Source organism: Mobula birostris, chromosome 2 (genome assembly GCF_030028105.1).
Source record: "Mobula birostris isolate sMobBir1 chromosome 2, sMobBir1.hap1, whole genome shotgun sequence".
NCBI classification, from domain to species: domain Eukaryota; kingdom Metazoa; phylum Chordata; class Chondrichthyes; order Myliobatiformes; family Myliobatidae; genus Mobula; species Mobula birostris.
The window spans coordinates 129,345,199-129,369,993 of NC_092371.1; the positions used below are offsets into that span (position 1 = coordinate 129,345,199).

Genomic DNA, 24,795 nt, shown 5'->3' on the forward strand with positions numbered 1-24,795 from the left:
TTAGGTGGCCTGTACACAACTCCCACCAGCATTTTCTGCCCCTTAGTGTTATGCAGCTCTACCCATATCAATTCCACATCCTCCCGGCTAATGTCCTTCCTTTCTATTGCGTTAATCTCCTCTCTAACCAGCGATGTTACCCTACCTCCTTTTCTTTCATGTCTATCCCTCCTGAATATTGAATATCCCTGAACGTTGAGCTCCCATCGTTGGTCACCCGGAGCCATGTCTCTGAGATCCCAACTATATCATATTCATTAATAACTATCTGCACATTCAATTCATCCACCTTGTTACAAATGCTCCTTGCATTGACGCACAAAGCCTTCAGACTTGCTTTTACAACCCTCCTGTCCCTTATACAATTATGTTGAAAAGTGACCCTTTTTGATTTTTGCCGTGGATTTGCCAGCCTGCCACTTTTACTTTTCACCTTACTACTAATGGACTACACACTCTGGAATACACACACTACTGGACTAGACACTCTGGAATAGACACACTATTGACAACACACTCTGGAATAGACACATGACTGGACTACACACTCTGGAATAGACACACTATTGACTACACACTCTGGAATAGACACACTATTGACAACACACTCTGGAATAGACACACTATTGACAACACACTCTGGAATAGACACACGACTGGACTACATGCTCTGGAATAGACACACTACTGGATTACGCACTCTGGAATAGACACACTACTCGACTACACACTCTGGTATAGACACACGACTGGACTACACACTCTGGAATAGACACACTATTGACAACACACCCTGGAATAGACACACTATTGACAACACACTCTGGAATAGACACACGACTGGACTACATGCTCTGGAATAGACACACTACTGGACTACACACTCTGGAATAGACACACGACTGGACTACACACTCTGGAATAGACACACTACTGGACTACACACTCTGGAATAGACACACTATTGACAACACACCCTGGAATAGACACACTATTGACAACACACTCTGGAATAGACACACGACTGGACTACATGCTCTGGAATAGACACACTACTGGACTACACACTCTGGAATAGACACACTACTGGACTACACACTCTGGAATAGACACACTACTCGACTAGACACTCTGGAATAGACACACTATTGACTACACACTCTGGAATAGACACACTATTGACAACACACTCTGGAATAGACACACTATTGACTACACACTCTGGAATAGACACACTATTGACAACACACTCTGGAATAGATACACTATTGGCTACACACTCTGGAATAGACACACTTCTAGGTTACACTCTGGAGTAGACACACTATTGACAACACACTCTGGAATAGACACACTATTGACAACACACTCTGGAATAGACACACGACTGGACTACATGCTCTGGAATAGACACACTACTGGATTACGCACTCTGGAATAGACACACTACTCGACTACACACTCTGGTATAGACACACGACTGGACTACACACTCTGGAATAGACACACTATTGACAACACACCCTGGAATAGACACACTATTGACAACACACTCTGGAATAGACACACTATTGACAACACACTCTGGAATAGACACACGACTGGACTACATGCTCTGGAATAGACACACTACTGGATTACGCACTCTGGAATAGACACACTACTCGACTACACACTCTGGTATAGACACACGACTGGACTACACACTCTGGAATAGACACACTATTGACAACACACCCTGGAATAGACACACTATTGACAACACACTCTGGAATAGACACACGACTGGACTACATGCTCTGGAATAGACACACTACTGGACTACACACTCTGGAATAGGCACACGACTGGACTACACACTCTGGAATAGACACACTACTGGACTACACACTCTGGAATAGACACACTATTGACAACACACCCTGGAATAGACACACTATTGACAACACACTCTGGAATAGACATACGACTGGACTACATGCTCTGGAATAGACACACTACTGGATTACGCACTCTGGAATAGACACACTACTCGACTACACACTCTGGTATAGACACACGACTGGACTACACACTCTGGAATAGACACACGACTGGACTACACACTCTGGAATAGACACACTACTGGACTACACACTCTGGAATAGACACACTATTGGACTACACACTCTGGAATAGACACACGACTGGACTATACACTCTGGAATAGACACACTACTGGACTATACACTCTGGAATAGACACACTACTGGACTACACACTCTGGAATAGACACACTATTGACAACACACCCTGGAATAGACACACTATTGACAACACACTCTGGAATAGACACACGACTGGACTACATGCTCTGGAATAGACACACTACTGGACTACACACTCTGGAATAGACACACGACTGGACTATACACTCTGGAATAGACACACTACTGGACTACACACTCTGGAATAGACACACTACTGGACTACACACTCTGGAATAGACACACTATTGACAACACACCCTGGAATAGACACACTATTGACAACACACTCTGGAATAGACACACGACTGGACTACATGCTCTGGAATAGACACACTACTGGACTACACACTCTGGAATAGACACACTACTGGACTACACACTCTGGAATAGACACACTACTGGACTACACACTCTGGAATAGACACACTACTCGACTAGACACTCTGGAATAGACACACTATTGACTACACACTCTGGAATAGACACACTATTGACAACACACTCTGGAATAGACACACTATTGACTACACACTCTGGAATAGACACACTATTGACAACACACTCTGGAATAGATACACTATTGGCTACACACTCTGGAATAGACACACTTCTAGGTTACACTCTGGAGTAGACACACTATTGACAACACACTCTGGAATAGACACACTATTGACAACACACTCTGGAATAGACACACGACTGGATTACACACTCTGGAACAGACCAAACTCTGAACTACACACACTCTGGAATAGACACAAACTCTGAACTACACACACTCTGGATTAGACACACTACTGGACTACACACTCTAGAATAGACACACTACTGGATTACACACTCTGGAATACACACACTATTGAACACACAGAGTCTGGAATAGACACACTATTGACTACACACTCTGGAATAGACACATTATTGACAACACACTCTGGAATAGACACACTATTGACTACACACTCTGGAATAGATACACTACTGGACTACACACTCTAGAATAGACACACTATTGACAACACACTCTGGAATAGACACACGACTGGACTACATGCTCTGGAATAGACACACTACTGGATTACGCACTCTGGAATAGACACACTACTCGACTACACACTCTGGTATAGACACACGACTGGACTACACACTCTGGAATAGACACACGACTGGACTATACACTCTGGAATAGACACACTACTGGACTACACACTCTGGAATAGACACACTACTGGACTACACACTCTGGAATAGACACACTATTGACAACACACCCTGGAATAGACACACTATTGACAACACACTCTGGAATAGACACACGACTGGACTACATGCTCTGGAATAGACACACTACTGGACTACACACTCTGGAATAGACACACTACTGGACTACACCCTCTGGTATAGACACACTACTGGACTACACACTCTGGAATAGACACACTACTGGACTACACACTCTGGAATAGACACACTACTGGACTACACACTCTGGAATAGACACACTACTGGACTACACACTCTGGAATAGGCACACTACTGGACTACACACTCTGGAATAGGCACACTACTGGACTACACACTCTGGAATAGACACACTACTCGACTACACACTCTGGTATAGACACACGACTGGACTACATGCTCTGGAATACACACACTACTGGACTACACACTCTGGAATAGACACACTACTCGACTACACACTCTGGTATAGACACACGACTGGACTACATGCTCTGGAATACACACACTACTGGACTACACACTCTGGAATAGACACACTACTGGACTACACACTCTGGAATAGGCACACTACTGGACTACACACTCTGGAATAGACACACTATTGACTACACACTCTGGAATAGACACACTATTGACAACACACTCTGGAATAGACACACTATTGACTACACACTCTGGAATAGACACACTATTGACAACACACTCTGGAATAGATACACTTCTAGGTTACACTCTGGAGTAGACACACTATTGACAACACACTCTGGAATAGACACACTATTGACAACACACTCTGGAATAGACACACGACTGGATTACACACTCTGGAACAGACCAAACTCTGAACTACACACACTCTGGAATAGACACAAACTCTGAACTACACACACTCTGGATTAGACACACTACTGGACTACACACTCTAGAATAGACACACTACTGGATTACACACTCTGGAATACACACACTATTGAACACACAGAGTCTGGAATAGACACACTATTGACTACACACTCTGGAATAGACACACTATTGACAACACACTCTGGAATAGACACACTATTGACTACACACTCTGGAATAGATACACTACTGGACTACACACTCTAGAATAGACACACTATTGACAACACACTCTGGAATAGACACACGACTGGACTACATGCTCTGGAATACACACACTACTGGATTACGCACTCTGGAATAGACACACTACTCGACTACACACTCTGGTATAAACACACGACTGGACTACACACTCTGGAATAGACACACGACTGGACTATACACTCTGGAATAGACACACTACTGGACTATACACTCTGGAATAGACACACTACTGGACTACACACTCTGGAATAGACACACTACTGGACTACACACTCTGGAATAGACACACTATTGGACTACACACTCTGGAATAGACACACGACTGGACTATACACTCTGGAATAGACACACTACTGGACTATACACTCTGGAATAGACACACTACTGGACTACACACTCTGGAATAGACACACTATTGACAACACACCCTGGAATAGACACACTATTGACAACACACTCTGGAATAGACACACGACTGGACTACATGCTCTGGAATAGACACACTACTGGACTACACACTCTGGAATAGACACACGACTGGACTATACACTCTGGAATAGACACACTACTGGACTACACACTCTGGAATAGACACACTACTGGACTACACACTCTGGAATAGACACACTATTGACAACACACCCTGGAATAGACACACTATTGACAACACACTCTGGAATAGACACACGACTGGACTACATGCTCTGGAATAGACACACTACTGGACTACACACTCTGGAATAGACACACTACTGGACTACACACTCTGGAATAGACACACTACTGGACTACACACTCTGGAATAGACACACTACTCGACTAGACACTCTGGAATAGACACACTATTGACTACACACTCTGGAATAGACACACTATTGACAACACACTCTGGAATAGACACACTATTGACTACACACTCTGGAATAGACACACTATTGACAACACACTCTGGAATAGATACACTATTGGCTACACACTCTGGAATAGACACACTTCTAGGTTACACTCTGGAGTAGACACACTATTGACAACACACTCTGGAATAGACACACTATTGACAACACACTCTGGAATAGACACACTACTGGACTACACACTCTAGAATAGACACACTACTGGATTACACACTCTGGAATACACACACTATTGAACACACAGAGTCTGGAATAGACACACTATTGACTACACACTCTGGAATAGATACACTACTGGACTACACACTCTAGAATAGACACACTATTGACAACACACTCTGGAATAGACACACGACTGGACTACATGCTCTGGAATAGACACACTACTGGATTACGCACTCTGGAATAGACACACTACTCGACTACACACTCTGGTATAGACACACGACTGGACTACACACTCTGGAATAGACACACGACTGGACTATACACTCTGGAATAGACACACTACTGGACTACACACTCTGGAATAGACACACTACTGGACTACACACTCTGGAATAGACACACTATTGACAACACACCCTGGAATAGACACACTATTGACAACACACTCTGGAATAGACACACGACTGGACTACACGCTCTGGAATAGACACACTACTGGACTACACACTCTGGAATAGACACACTACTGGACTACACACTCTGGTATAGACACACTACTGGACTACACACTCTGGAATAGACACACTACTGGACTACACACTCTGGAATAGACACACTACTGGACTACACACTCTGGAATAGGCACACTACTGGACTACACACTCTGGAATAGACACACTACTCGACTACACACTCTGGTATAGACACACGACTGGACTACATGCTCTGGAATACACACACTACTGGACTACACACTCTGGAATAGACACACTATTGACAACACACCCTGGAATAGACACACTATTGACAACACACTCTGGAATAGACATACGACTGGACTACATGCTCTGGAATAGACACACTACTGGATTACGCACTCTGGAATAGACACACTACTCGACTACACACTCTGGTATAGACACACGACTGGACTACACACTCTGGAATAGACACACGACTGGACTATACACTCTGGAATAGACACACTACTGGACTATACACTCTGGAATAGACAGACTACTGGACTACACACTCTGGAATAGACACACTACTGGACTACACACTCTGGAATAGACACACTATTGGACAACACACTCTGGAATAGACACACGACTGGACTATACACTCTGGAATAGACACACTACTGGACTATACACTCTGGAATAGACACACTACTGGACTACACACTCTGGAATAGACACACTATTGACAACACACCCTGGAATAGACACACTATTGACAACACACTCTGGAATAGACACACGACTGGACTACATGCTCTGGAATAGACACACTACTGGACTACACACTCTGGAATAGACACACGACTGGACTATACACTCTGGAATAGACACACTACTGGACTACACACTCTGGAATAGACACACTACTGGACTACACACTCTGGAATAGACACACTATTGACAACACACCCTGGAATAGACACACTATTGACAACACACTCTGGAATAGACACATGACTGGACTACATGCTCTGGAATAGACACACTACTGGACTACACACTCTGGAATAGACACACTACTGGACTACACACTCTGGAATAGACACACTACTGGACTACACACTCTGGAATAGACACACTACTCGACTACACACTCTGGTATAGACACACGACTGGACTACACACTCTGGAATAGACACACTATTGACAACACACCCTGGAATAGACACACTATTGACAACACACTCTGGAATAGACACACTATTGACAACACACTCTGGAATAGACACACGACTGGACTACATGCTCTGGAATAGACACACTACTGGATTACGCACTCTGGAATAGACACACTACTCGACTACACACTCTGGTATAGACACACGACTGGACTACACACTCTGGAATAGACACACTATTGACAACACACCCTGGAATAGACACACTATTGACAACACACTCTGGAATAGACACACGACTGGACTACATGCTCTGGAATAGACACACTACTGGACTACACACTCTGGAATAGGCACACGACTGGACTACACACTCTGGAATAGACACACTACTGGACTACACACTCTGGAATAGACACACTATTGACAACACACCCTGGAATAGACACACTATTGACAACACACTCTGGAATAGACATACGACTGGACTACATGCTCTGGAATAGACACACTACTGGATTACGCACTCTGGAATAGACACACTACTCGACTACACACTCTGGTATAGACACACGACTGGACTACACACTCTGGAATAGACACACGACTGGACTACACACTCTGGAATAGACACACTACTGGACTACACACTCTGGAATAGACACACTATTGGACTACACACTCTGGAATAGACACACGACTGGACTATACACTCTGGAATAGACACACTACTGGACTATACACTCTGGAATAGACACACTACTGGACTACACACTCTGGAATAGACACACTATTGACAACACACCCTGGAATAGACACACTATTGACAACACACTCTGGAATAGACACACGACTGGACTACATGCTCTGGAATAGACACACTACTGGACTACACACTCTGGAATAGACACACGACTGGACTATACACTCTGGAATAGACACACTACTGGACTACACACTCTGGAATAGACACACTACTGGACTACACACTCTGGAATAGACACACTATTGACAACACACCCTGGAATAGACACACTATTGACAACACACTCTGGAATAGACACACGACTGGACTACATGCTCTGGAATAGACACACTACTGGACTACACACTCTGGAATAGACACACTACTGGACTACACACTCTGGAATAGACACACTACTGGACTACACACTCTGGAATAGACACACTACTCGACTAGACACTCTGGAATAGACACACTATTGACTACACACTCTGGAATAGACACACTATTGACAACACACTCTGGAATAGACACACTATTGACTACACACTCTGGAATAGACACACTATTGACAACACACTCTGGAATAGATACACTATTGGCTACACACTCTGGAATAGACACACTTCTAGGTTACACTCTGGAGTAGACACACTATTGACAACACACTCTGGAATAGACACACTATTGACAACACACTCTGGAATAGACACACGACTGGATTACACACTCTGGAACAGACCAAACTCTGAACTACACACACTCTGGAATAGACACAAACTCTGAACTACACACACTCTGGATTAGACACACTACTGGACTACACACTCTAGAATAGACACACTACTGGATTACACACTCTGGAATACACACACTATTGAACACACAGAGTCTGGAATAGACACACTATTGACTACACACTCTGGAATAGACACATTATTGACAACACACTCTGGAATAGACACACTATTGACTACACACTCTGGAATAGATACACTACTGGACTACACACTCTAGAATAGACACACTATTGACAACACACTCTGGAATAGACACACGACTGGACTACATGCTCTGGAATAGACACACTACTGGATTACGCACTCTGGAATAGACACACTACTCGACTACAGACTCTGGTATAGACACACGACTGGACTACACACTCTGGAATAGACACACGACTGGACTATACACTCTGGAATAGACACACTACTGGACTACACACTCTGGAATAGACACACTACTGGACTACACACTCTGGAATAGATACACTACTGGACTACACACTCTGGAATAGACACACTATTGACAACACACCCTGGAATAGACACACTATTGACAACACACTCTGGAATAGACACACGACTGGACTACATGCTCTGGAATAGACACACTATTGACTACACACTCTGGAATAGACACACTTTGACAACACACTCTGGAATAGATACACTATTGGCTACACACTCTGGAATAGACACACTTCTAGGTTACACTCTGGAGTAGACACACTATTGACAACACACTCTGGAATAGACACACTATTGACAACACACTCTGGAATAGACACACGACTGGATTACACACTCTGGAACAGACCAAACTCTGAACTACACACACTCTGGAATAGACACAAACTCTGAACTACACACACTCTGGATTAGACACACTACTGGACTACACACTCTAGAATAGACACACTACTGGATTACACACTCTGGAATACACACACTATTGAACACACAGAGTCTGGAATAGACACACTATTGACTACACACTCTGGAATAGATACACTACTGGACTACACACTCTAGAATAGACACACTATTGACAACACACTCTGGAATAGACACACGACTGGACTACATGCTCTGGAATAGACACACTACTGGATTACGCACTCTGGAATAGACACACTACTCGACTACACACTCTGGTATAGACACACGACTGGACTACACACTCTGGAATAGACACACGACTGGACTATACACTCTGGAATAGACACACTACTGGACTACACACTCTGGAATAGACACACTACTGGACTACACACTCTGGAATAGACACACTATTGACAACACACCCTGGAATAGACACACTATTGACAACACACTCTGGAATAGACACACGACTGGACTACACGCTCTGGAATAGACACACTACTGGACTACACACTCTGGAATAGACACACTACTGGACTACACACTCTGGTATAGACACACTACTGGACTACACACTCTGGAATAGACACACTACTCGACTAGACACTCTGGAATAGACACACTATTGACTACACACTCTGGAATAGACACACTATTGACAACACACTCTGGAATAGACACACTATTGACTACACACTCTGGAATAGACACACTATTGACAACACACTCTGGAATAGATACACTATTGGCTACACACTCTGGAATAGACACACTTCTAGGTTACACTCTGGAGTAGACACACTATTGACAACACACTCTGGAATAGACACACTATTGACAACACACTCTGGAATAGACACACGACTGGATTACACACTCTGGAACAGACCAAACTCTGAACTACACACACTCTGGAATAGACACAAACTCTGAACTACACACACTCTGGATTAGACACACTACTGGACTACACACTCTAGAATAGACACACTACTGGATTACACACTCTGGAATACACACACTATTGAACACACAGAGTCTGGAATAGACACACTATTGACTACACACTCTGGAATAGACACATTATTGACAACACACTCTGGAATAGACACACTATTGACTACACACTCTGGAATAGATACACTACTGGACTACACACTCTAGAATAGACACACTATTGACAACACACTCTGGAATAGACACACGACTGGACTACATGCTCTGGAATAGACACACTACTGGATTACGCACTCTGGAATAGACACACTACTCGACTACAGACTCTGGTATAGACACACGACTGGACTACACACTCTGGAATAGACACACGACTGGACTATACACTCTGGAATAGACACACTACTGGACTACACACTCTGGAATAGACACACTACTGGACTACACACTCTGGAATAGATACACTACTGGACTACACACTCTGGAATAGACACACTATTGACAACACACCCTGGAATAGACACACTATTGACAACACACTCTGGAATAGACACACGACTGGACTACATGCTCTGGAATAGACACACTATTGACTACACACTCTGGAATAGACACACTTTGACAACACACTCTGGAATAGATACACTATTGGCTACACACTCTGGAATAGACACACTTCTAGGTTACACTCTGGAGTAGACACACTATTGACAACACACTCTGGAATAGACACACTATTGACAACACACTCTGGAATAGACACACGACTGGATTACACACTCTGGAACAGACCAAACTCTGAACTACACACACTCTGGAATAGACACAAACTCTGAACTACACACACTCTGGATTAGACACACTACTGGACTACACACTCTAGAATAGACACACTACTGGATTACACACTCTGGAATACACACACTATTGAACACACAGAGTCTGGAATAGACACACTATTGACTACACACTCTGGAATAGATACACTACTGGACTACACACTCTAGAATAGACACACTATTGACAACACACTCTGGAATAGACACACGACTGGACTACATGCTCTGGAATAGACACACTACTGGATTACGCACTCTGGAATAGACACACTACTCGACTACACACTCTGGTATAGACACACGACTGGACTACACACTCTGGAATAGACACACGACTGGACTATACACTCTGGAATAGACACACTACTGGACTACACACTCTGGAATAGACACACTACTGGACTACACACTCTGGAATAGACACACTATTGACAACACACCCTGGAATAGACACACTATTGACAACACACTCTGGAATAGACACACGACTGGACTACACGCTCTGGAATAGACACACTACTGGACTACACACTCTGGAATAGACACACTACTGGACTACACACTCTGGTATAGACACACTACTGGACTACACACTCTGGAATAGACACACTACTGGACTACACACTCTGGAATAGACACACTACTGGACTACACACTCTGGAATAGGCACACTACTGGACTACACACTCTGGAATAGACACACTACTCGACTACACACTCTGGTATAGACACACGACTGGACTACATGCTCTGGAATACACACACTACTGGACTACACACTCTGGAATAGACACACTATTGACAACACACCCTGGAATAGACACACTATTGACAACACACTCTGGAATAGACATACGACTGGACTACATGCTCTGGAATAGACACACTACTGGATTACGCACTCTGGAATAGACACACTACTCGACTACACACTCTGGTATAGACACACGACTGGACTACACACTCTGGAATAGACACACGACTGGACTATACACTCTGGAATAGACACACTACTGGACTATACACTCTGGAATAGACACACTACTGGACTACACACTCTGGAATAGACACACTACTGGACTACACACTCTGGAATAGACACACTATTGGACAACACACTCTGGAATAGACACACGACTGGACTATACACTCTGGAATAGACACACTACTGGACTATACACTCTGGAATAGACACACTACTGGACTACACACTCTGGAATAGACACACTATTGACAACACACCCTGGAATAGACACACTATTGACAACACACTCTGGAATAGACACACGACTGGACTACATGCTCTGGAATAGACACACTACTGGACTACACACTCTGGAATAGACACACGACTGGACTATACACTCTGGAATAGACACACTACTGGACTACACACTCTGGAATAGACACACTACTGGACTACACACTCTGGAATAGACACACTATTGACTACACACTCTGGAATAGACACACTATTGACAACACACTCTGGAATAGATACACTATTGGCTACACACTCTGGAATAGACACACTTCTAGGTTACACTCTGGAGTAGACACACTATTGACAACACACTCTGGAATAGACACACTATTGACAACACACTCTGGAATAGACACACGACTGGATTACACACTCTGGAACAGACCAAACTCTGAACTACACACACTCTGGAATAGACACAAACTCTGAACTACACACACTCTGGATTAGACACACTACTGGACTACACACTCTAGAATAGACACACTACTGGATTACACACTCTGGAATACACACACTATTGAACACACAGAGTCTGGAATAGACACACTATTGACTACACACTCTGGAATAGACACATTATTGACAACACACTCTGGAATAGACACACTATTGACTACACACTCTGGAATAGATACACTACTGGACTACACACTCTAGAATAGACACACTATTGACAACACACTCTGGAATAGACACACGACTGGACTACATGCTCTGGAATAGACACACTACTGGATTACGCACTCTGGAATAGACACACTACTCGACTACAGACTCTGGTATAGACACACGACTGGACTACACACTCTGGAATAGACACACGACTGGACTATACACTCTGGAATAGACACACTACTGGACTACACACTCTGGAATAGACACACTACTGGACTACACACTCTGGAATAGATACACTACTGGACTACACACTCTGGAATAGACACACTATTGACAACACACCCTGGAATAGACACACTATTGACAACACACTCTGGAATAGACACACGACTGGACTACATGCTCTGGAATAGACACACTATTGACTACACACTCTGGAATAGACACACTTTGACAACACACTCTGGAATAGATACACTATTGGCTACACACTCTGGAATAGACACACTTCTAGGTTACACTCTGGAGTAGACACACTATTGACAACACACTCTGGAATAGACACACTATTGACAACACACTCTGGAATAGACACACGACTGGATTACACACTCTGGAACAGACCAAACTCTGAACTACACACACTCTGGAATAGACACAAACTCTGAACTACACACACTCTGGATTAGACACACTACTGGACTACACACTCTAGAATAGACACACTACTGGATTACACACTCTGGAATACACACACTATTGAACACACAGAGTCTGGAATAGACACACTATTGACTACACACTCTGGAATAGATACACTACTGGACTACACACTCTAGAATAGACACACTATTGACAACACACTCTGGAATAGACACACGACTGGACTACATGCTCTGGAATAGACACACTACTGGATTACGCACTCTGGAATAGACACACTACTCGACTACACACTCTGGTATAGACACACGACTGGACTACACACTCTGGAATAGACACACGACTGGACTATACACTCTGGAATAGACACACTACTGGACTACACACTCTGGAATAGACACACTACTGGACTACACACTCTGGAATAGACACACTATTGACAACACACCCTGGAATAGACACACTATTGACAACACACTCTGGAATAGACACACGACTGGACTACACGCTCTGGAATAGACACACTACTGGACTACACACTCTGGAATAGACACACTACTGGACTACACACTCTGGTATAGACACACTACTGGACTACACACTCTGGAATAGACACACTACTCGACTAGACACTCTGGAATAGACACACTATTGACTACACACTCTGGAATAGACACACTATTGACAACACACTCTGGAATAGACACACTATTGACTACACACTCTGGAATAGACACACTATTGACAACACACTCTGGAATAGATACACTATTGGCTACACACTCTGGAATAGACACACTTCTAGGTTACACTCTGGAGTAGACACACTATTGACAACACACTCTGGAATAGACACACTATTGACAACACACTCTGGAATAGACACACGACTGGATTACACACTCTGGAACAGACCAAACTCTGAACTACACACACTCTGGAATAGACACAAACTCTGAACTACACACACTCTGGATTAGACACACTACTGGACTACACACTCTAGAATAGACACACTACTGGATTACACACTCTGGAATACACACACTATTGAACACACAGAGTCTGGAATAGACACACTATTGACTACACACTCTGGAATAGACACATTATTGACAACACACTCTGGAATAGACACACTATTGACTACACACTCTGGAATAGATACACTACTGGACTACACACTCTAGAATAGACACACTATTGACAACACACTCTGGAATAGACACACGACTGGACTACATGCTCTGGAATAGACACACTACTGGATTACGCACTCTGGAATAGACACACTACTCGACTACAGACTCTGGTATAGACACACGACTGGACTACACACTCTGGAATAGACACACGACTGGACTATACACTCTGGAATAGACACACTACTGGACTACACACTCTGGAATAGACACACTACTGGACTACACACTCTGGAATAGATACACTACTGGACTACACACTCTGGAATAGACACACTATTGACAACACACCCTGGAATAGACACACTATTGACAACACACTCTGGAATAGACACACGACTGGACTACATGCTCTGGAATAGACACACTATTGACTACACACTCTGGAATAGACACACTTTGACAACACACTCTGGAATAGATACACTATTGGCTACACACTCTGGAATAGACACACTTCTAGGTTACACTCTGGAGTAGACACACTATTGACAACACACTCTGGAATAGACACACTATTGACAACACACTCTGGAATAGACACACGACTGGATTACACACTCTGGAACAGACCAAACTCTGAACTACACACACTCTGGAATAGACACAAACTCTGAACTACACACACTCTGGATTAGACACACTACTGGACTACACACTCTAGAATAGACACACTACTGGATTACACACTCTGGAATACACACACTATTGAACACACAGAGTCTGGAATAGACACACTATTGACTACACACTCTGGAATAGATACACTACTGGACTACACACTCTAGAATAGACACACTATTGACAACACACTCTGGAATAGACACACGACTGGACTACATGCTCTGGAATAGACACACTACTGGATTACGCACTCTGGAATAGACACACTACTCGACTACACACTCTGGTATAGACACACGACTGGACTACACACTCTGGAATAGACACACGACTGGACTATACACTCTGGAATAGACACACTACTGGACTACACACTCTGGAATAGACACACTACTGGACTACACACTCTGGAATAGACACACTATTGACAACACACCCTGGAATAGACACACTATTGACAACACACTCTGGAATAGACACACGACTGGACTACACGCTCTGGAATAGACACACTACTGGACTACACACTCTGGAATAGACACACTACTGGACTACACACTCTGGTATAGACACACTACTGGACTACACACTCTGGAATAGACACACTACTGGACTACACACTCTGGAATAGACACACTACTGGACTACACACTCTGGAATAGGCACACTACTGGACTACACACTCTGGAATAGACACACTACTCGACTACACACTCTGGTATAGACACACGACTGGACTACATGCTCTGGAATACACACACTACTGGACTACACACTCTGGAATAGACACACTATTGACAACACACCCTGGAATAGACACACTATTGACAACACACTCTGGAATAGACATACGACTGGACTACATGCTCTGGAATAGACACACTACTGGATTACGCACTCTGGAATAGACACACTACTCGACTACACACTCTGGTATAGACACACGACTGGACTACACACTCTGGAATAGACACACGACTGGACTATACACTCTGGAATAGACACACTACTGGACTATACACTCTGGAATAGACACACTACTGGACTACACACTCTGGAATAGACACACTACTGGACTACACACTCTGGAATAGACACACTATTGGACAACACACTCTGGAATAGACACACGACTGGACTATACACTCTGGAATAGACACACTACTGGACTATACACTCTGGAATAGACACACTACTGGACTACACACTCTGGAATAGACACACTATTGACAACACACCCTGGAATAGACACACTATTGACAACACACTCTGGAATAGACACACGACTGGACTACATGCTCTGGAATAGACACACTACTGGACTACACACTCTGGAATAGACACACGACTGGACTATACACTCTGGAATAGACACACTACTGGACTACACACTCTGGAATAGACACACTACTGGACTACACACTCTGGAATAGACACACTATTGACAACACACCCTGGAATAGACACACTATTGACAACACACTCTGGAATAGACACACGACTGGACTACATGCTCTGGAATAGACACACTACTGGACTACACACTCTGGAATAGACACACTACTGGACTACACACTCTGGAATAGACACACTACTGGACTACACACTCTGGAATAGACACACTACTCGACTAGACACTCTGGAATAGACACACTATTGACTACACACTCTGGAATAGACACACTATTGACAACACACTCTGGAATAGACACACTATTGACTACACACTCTGGAATAGACACACTATTGACAACACACTCTGGAATAGATACACTATTGGCTACACACTCTGGAATAGACACACTTCTAGGTTACACTCTGGAGTAGACACACTATTGACAACACACTCTGGAATAGACACACTATTGACAACACACTCTGGAATAGACACACGACTGGACTACATGCTCTGGAATAGACACACTACTGGATTACGCACTCTGGAATAGACACACTACTCGACTACACACTCTGGTATAGACACACGACTGGACTACACACTCTGGAATAGACACACTATTGACAACACACCCTGGAATAGACACACTATTGACAACACACTCTGGAATAGACACACGACTGGACTACATGCTCTGGAATAGACACACTACTGGACTACACACTCTGGAATAGACACACGACTGGACTACACACTCTGGAATAGACACACTACTGGACTACACACTCTGGAATAGACACACTATTGACAACACACCCTGGAATAGACACACTATTGACAACACACTCTGGAATAGACATACGACTGGACTACATGCTCTGGAATAGACACACTACTGGATTACGCACTCTGGAATAGACACACTACTCGACTACACACTCTGGTATAGACACACGACTGGACTACACACTCTGGAATAGACACACGACTGGACTATACACTCTGGAATAGACACACTACTGGACTATACACTCTGGAATAGACACACTACTGGACTACACACTCTGGAATAGACACACTACTGGACTACACACTCTGGAATAGACACACTATTGGACTACACACTCTGGAATAGACACACGACTGGACTATACACTCTGGAATAGACACACTACTGGACTATACACTCTGGAATAGACACACTACTGGACTACACACTCTGGAATAGACACACTATTGACAACACACCCTGGAATAGACACACTATTGACAACACACTCTGGAATAGACACACGACTGGACTACATGCTCTGGAATAGACACACTACTGGACTACACACTCTGGAATAGACACACGACTGGACTATACACTCTGGAATAGACACACTACTGGACTACACACTCTGGAATAGACACACTACTGGACTACACACTCTGGAATAGACACACTATTGACAACACACCCTGGAATAGACACACTATTGACAACACACTCTGGAATAGACACACGACTGGACTACATGCTCTGGAATAGACACACTACTGGACTACACACTCTGGAATAGACACACTACTGGACTACACACTCTGGAATGGACACACTACTGGACTACACACTCTGGAATAGACACACTACTCGACTAGACACTCTGGAATAGACACACTATTGACTACACACTCTGGAATAGACACACTATTGACAACACACTCTGGAATAGACACACTATTGACTACACACTCTGGAATAGACACACTATTGACAACACACTCTGGAATAGATACACTATTGGCTACACACTCTGGAATAGACACACTTCTAGGTTACACTCTGGAGTAGACACACTATTGACAACACACTCTGGAATAGACACACTATTGACAACACACTCTGGAATAGACACACGACTGGATTACACACTCTGGAACAGACCAAACTCTGAACTACACACACTCTGGAATAGACACAAACTCTGAACTACACACACTCTGGATTAGACCCACTACTGGACTACACACTCTAGAATAGACACACTACTGGATTACACACTCTGGAATACACACACTATTGAACACACAGAGTCTGGAATAGACACACTATTGACTACACACTCTGGAATAGACACACTATGGACAACACACTCTGGAATAGACACACTATTGACTACAAACTCTGGAATAGATACACTACTGGACTACACACTCTAGAATAGACACACTATTGACAACACACTCTGGAATAGACACACGACTGGACTACATGCTCTGGAATAGACACACTACTGGATTACGCACTCTGGAATAGACACACTACTCGACTACACACTCTGGTATAGACACACGACTGGACTACACACTCTGGAATAGACACACGACTGGACTATACACTCTGGAATAGACACACTACTGGACTACACACTCTGGAATAGACACACTACTGGACTACACACTCTGGAATAGACACACTATTGACAACACACCCTGGAATAGACACACTATTGACAACACACTCTGGAATAGACACACGACTGGACTACATGCTCTGGAATAGACACACTACTGGACTACACACTCTGGAATAGACACACTACTGGACTACACACTCTGGTATAGACACACTACTGGACTACACACTCTGGAATAGACACACTACTGGACTACACACTCTGGAATAGACACACTACTGGACTACACACTCTGGAATAGGCACACTACTGGACTACACACTCTGGAATAGGCACACTACTGGACTACACACTCTGGAATAGACACACTACTCGACTACACACTCTGGTATAGACACACGACTGGACTACATGCTCTGGAATACACACACTACTGGACTACACACTCTGGAATAGACACACTACTGGACTACACACTCTGGAATAGACACACTACTCGACTACACACTCTGGTATAGACACACGACTGGACTACATGCTCTGGAATACACACACTACTGGACTACACACTCTGGAATAGACACACTACTGGACTACACACTCTGGAATAGGCACACTACTGGACTACACACTCTGGAATAGACACACTACTCGACTACACATTCTGGTATAGACACACGACTGGACTACATGCTCTGGAATACACACACTACTGGACTACACAGACTCTGGAATAGACACACTACTGGACTACACACTCTGGAATAGACACACTATTGACAACACACTCTGGAATAGACACACTATTGACTACACACTCTGGAATAGACACACTATTGACAACACACTCTGGAATAGACACACTATTGACTACACACTCTGGAATAGACACACTATTGACAACACACTCTGGAATAGACACACTATTGACAACACACTCTGGAATAGACACACTATTGACTACACACTCTGGAATAGACACACTATTGACAACACACTCTGGAATAGATACACTATTGGCTACACACTCTGGAATAGACACACTTCTAGGTTACACTCTGGAGTAGACACACTATTGACAACACACTCTGGAATAGACACACTATTGACAACACACTCTGGAATAGACACACGACTGGATTACACACTCTGGAACAGACCAAACTCTGAACTACACACACTCTGGAATAGACACAAACTCTGAACTACACACACTCTGGATTAGACACACTACTGGACTACACACTCTAGAATAGACACACTACTGGATTACACACTCTGGAATACACACACTATTGAACACACAGAGTCTGGAATAGACACACTATTGACTACACACTCTGGAATAGACACACTATTGACAACACACTCTGGAATAGACACACTATTGACTACACACTCTGGAATAGATACACTACTGGACTACACACTCTAGAATAGACACACTATTGACAACACACTCTGGAATAGACACACGACTGGACTACATGCTCTGGAATAGACACACTACTGGATTACGCACTCTGGAATAGACACACTACTCGACTACACACTCTGGTATAGACACACGACTGGACTACACACTCTGGAATAGACACACTATTGGACTACACACTCTGGAATAGACACACTACTGGACTATACACTCTGGAATAGACACACTACTGGACTACACACTCTGGAATAGACACACTACTGGACTACACACTCTGGAATAGACACACTATTGACAACACACCCTGGAATAGACACACTATTGACAACACACTCTGGAATAGACACACGACTGGACTACATGCTCTGGAATAGACACACTACTGGACTACACACTCTGGTATAGACACACTACTGGACTACACACTCTGGAATAGACACACTACTGGACTACACACTCTGGAATAGACACACTACTGGACTACACACTCTGGAATAGGCACACTACTGGACTACACACTCTGGTATAGACACACTACTGGACTACACACTCTGGAATAGACACACTACTGGACTACACACTCTGGAATAGACACACGACTGGACTACACGCTCTGGAATACACACACTACTGGACTACACACTCTGGAATAGACACACTACTGGACTACACACTCTGGAATAGACACACTACTGGACTACACACTCTGGTATAGACACACTACTGGACTACACACTCTGGAATAGACACACTACTGGACTACACACTCTGGAATAGACACACTACTGGACTACACACTCTGGAATAGGCACACTACTGGACTACACACTCTGGTATAGACACACGACTGGACTACACACTCTGGTATAGACACACTACTGGACTACACACTCTGGAATACACACACTATTGAACACACAGAGTCTGGAATAGACACACTATTGACTACACACTCTGGAATAGACACACTATTGACAACACACTCTGGAATAGACACACTATTGACTACACACTCTGGAATAGATACACTACTGGACTACACACTCTAGAATAGACACACTATTGACAACACACTCTGGAATAGACACACGACTGGACTACATGCTCTGGAATAGACACACTACTGGATTACGCACTCTGGAATAGACACACTACTGGACTATACACTCTGGAATAGACACACTACTGGACTACACACTCTGGAATAGACACACTACTGGACTACACACTCTGGAATAGACACACTGTTGACAACACACCCTGGAATAGACACACTATTGACAACACACTCTGGAATAGACACACGACTGGACTACATGCTCTGGAATAGACACACTACTGGACTACACACTCTGGTATAGACACACTACTCGACTACACACTCTGGAATAGACACACTACTGGACTACACACTCTGGAATAGACACACTACTGGACTACACACTCTGGAATAGGCACACTACTGGACTACACACTCTGGTATAGACACACTACTGGACTACACACTCTGGAATAGACACACTACTGGACTACACACTCTGGAATAGACACACGACTGGACTACACGCTCTGGAATACACACACTACTGGACTACACACTCTGGAATAGACACACTACTGGACTACACACTCTGGAATAGACACACTACTCGACTACACACTCTGGTATAGACACACTACTGGACTACACACTCTGGAATAGACACACTACTGGACTACACACTCTGGAATAGACACACTACTGGACTACACACTCTGGAATAGGCACACTACTGGACTACACACTCTGGTATAGACACACGACTGGACTACACACTCTGGTATAGACACACTACTGGACTACACACTCTGGAATAGACACACTATTGACTACACACTCTGGAATACACACACTATTGACCACACACAGTCTGGAATAGACACACTATTGGAGTACACACTCTGGAATAGACACACCTCTGGACTATGCGCAGACCTGGACTGCATACTCCTGGAGACACAGGCGACTGCAGATGCTGAAATCTGGAGATCAAACAAGCTGCCTGAGGAACTCAGCAGGTCAGGCAGCATCTGTAGAGGAAATGGACAACTGTTTCAGGTCAGGACTCTTTGCATGGATGTTCATCTCAAAGTACTGCACAGAAACAGACTTGCTGGCCACCAAGACCTTATTGACAATCAACTCTACCCATTTACACCAATCCCATTTTATTCTCCCCACCTTCTTATCAACTTCCCCAGATTCTACCCTTTACCCATCCTCTGGGGGGTAATTTGCAGTGACCAATTCACCCACCTTGAGGAGTCTGGAGCATGGTCACAGGGAGAACCTGCAGCTGCAAACTGCACACACAGAGTGCATCAGAGATCAGGATTGACATCGTGTCTCAGGGGCTGTGAGCTGGTGACTCACACGTGGCCTGGGGTCGGGTCTGCGTTTCTGACATGTGAATTAGATTCCAGGTGCTTTTCCAATGGAAGTTCTTCTTGCTTTTATTTGTTGACAGAGCTGGAGAGGTTTGGAGAGCCTCAGCTGAGGGCAGGTGGGAGTGAAGGGAGCAGGGATTCCTGAGGTGCAGGTGTTCATCGAGTTGTGGGATAGGAGATCATTGTGGAAAGACAGTAAGGCCAGTGGGGGGTCAGCAAGCAGAGGACTGATGGGGAAGGCCTGTCCAAATTCAGTCACAAAGCTGGTGGTTGTCTGGGCTCCTGAAGTCCGCACACTTGGAGCTGAAGTACTAAACACCTCAGCTGCAAGCTGGGGCTGAACGGCTGTGTATTCAGCACAGGACTTAAACTCTCACAGCCTTTGAGAATGGGGTGGGGGGGGCGGTAAACTACTCTGTTTTGAACACTGCGGTCCTTCTGGTGCTGTAGGGGTGAAGGAATGTTGACAGATTTCCAAGTCAGGATGGGGCAGGACTGGAGGGGAACCTGTGGGTGGTGGTGTTCCCCTGCACCCACTGCCCTGTCCATGGGGTAGAGGGGTTGGGTTTGGGATCTGCTATCAGGGTAGCCTGGATGAGTGACTGCTCTGCATTTTGTAGATGGTTCACACTGCAGTCACTGTGGACAGGAGGTGAAGGGAGTGAACGTGTCAGGCGGTGGATTGGGTGTCAGTCAAGGGGCTGTTTTGTCCTGGATGATGTTGACCTTCTTGTTAGTTGTTGGAGTTGAACTCATCCAGCAAGCAGAGAGCATTCCATCATGTAGAACAGGCCCTTCAGCCCACCATGCCTGTGCTGACCACAGGTTTGGGGAGAGCTGGGGAGCCAAATCCTTCCTATAGGAATGGTTTGTCTACAGTGGGTGGAGAGAACATCTGCACTGAGCACGATGCCAACTTAAATTAAAGAGGCACAAGATACTGGAATCAAGGGCAGTGAACAATGCACTGGAGGAACCCAGTGGTTCGAGCAGCATCTGTGGGATGCTAGATATTTTCAATACTTCAGGACTGGTGCACTATGATGACCTGAAATGTTGAAAGTTTCTTTCCTCCCAGACCCTCTAGGTTCCTCCAGCCCATTGTTCATTGTTCCAACTTAAACTAAATCTCTTCTGCCTGCACATGACCCGTACCCCTTCATTCCCTGCACAGTCACATCTATTTTGAAAACCTCTTAAACGCCTCTATCGTTTCTGCATC

At 44.2% G+C, this 24,795-nt stretch overlaps 1 protein-coding gene across 1 annotated transcript in view; it reads right to left on the reverse strand.

The window, feature by feature from the left end:
- Positions 1–24,795, reverse strand: part of LOC140209344 (left-right determination factor 2-like) — a 66,512-nt gene that overhangs the window by 19,524 nt on the left and 22,193 nt on the right. The window contains exon 3 of the mRNA XM_072277636.1: positions 23,103–23,216. The gene's annotated coding sequence lies outside the window, so the exon portion shown is untranslated. The remainder of the gene's footprint in view (positions 1–23,102; positions 23,217–24,795) is intronic.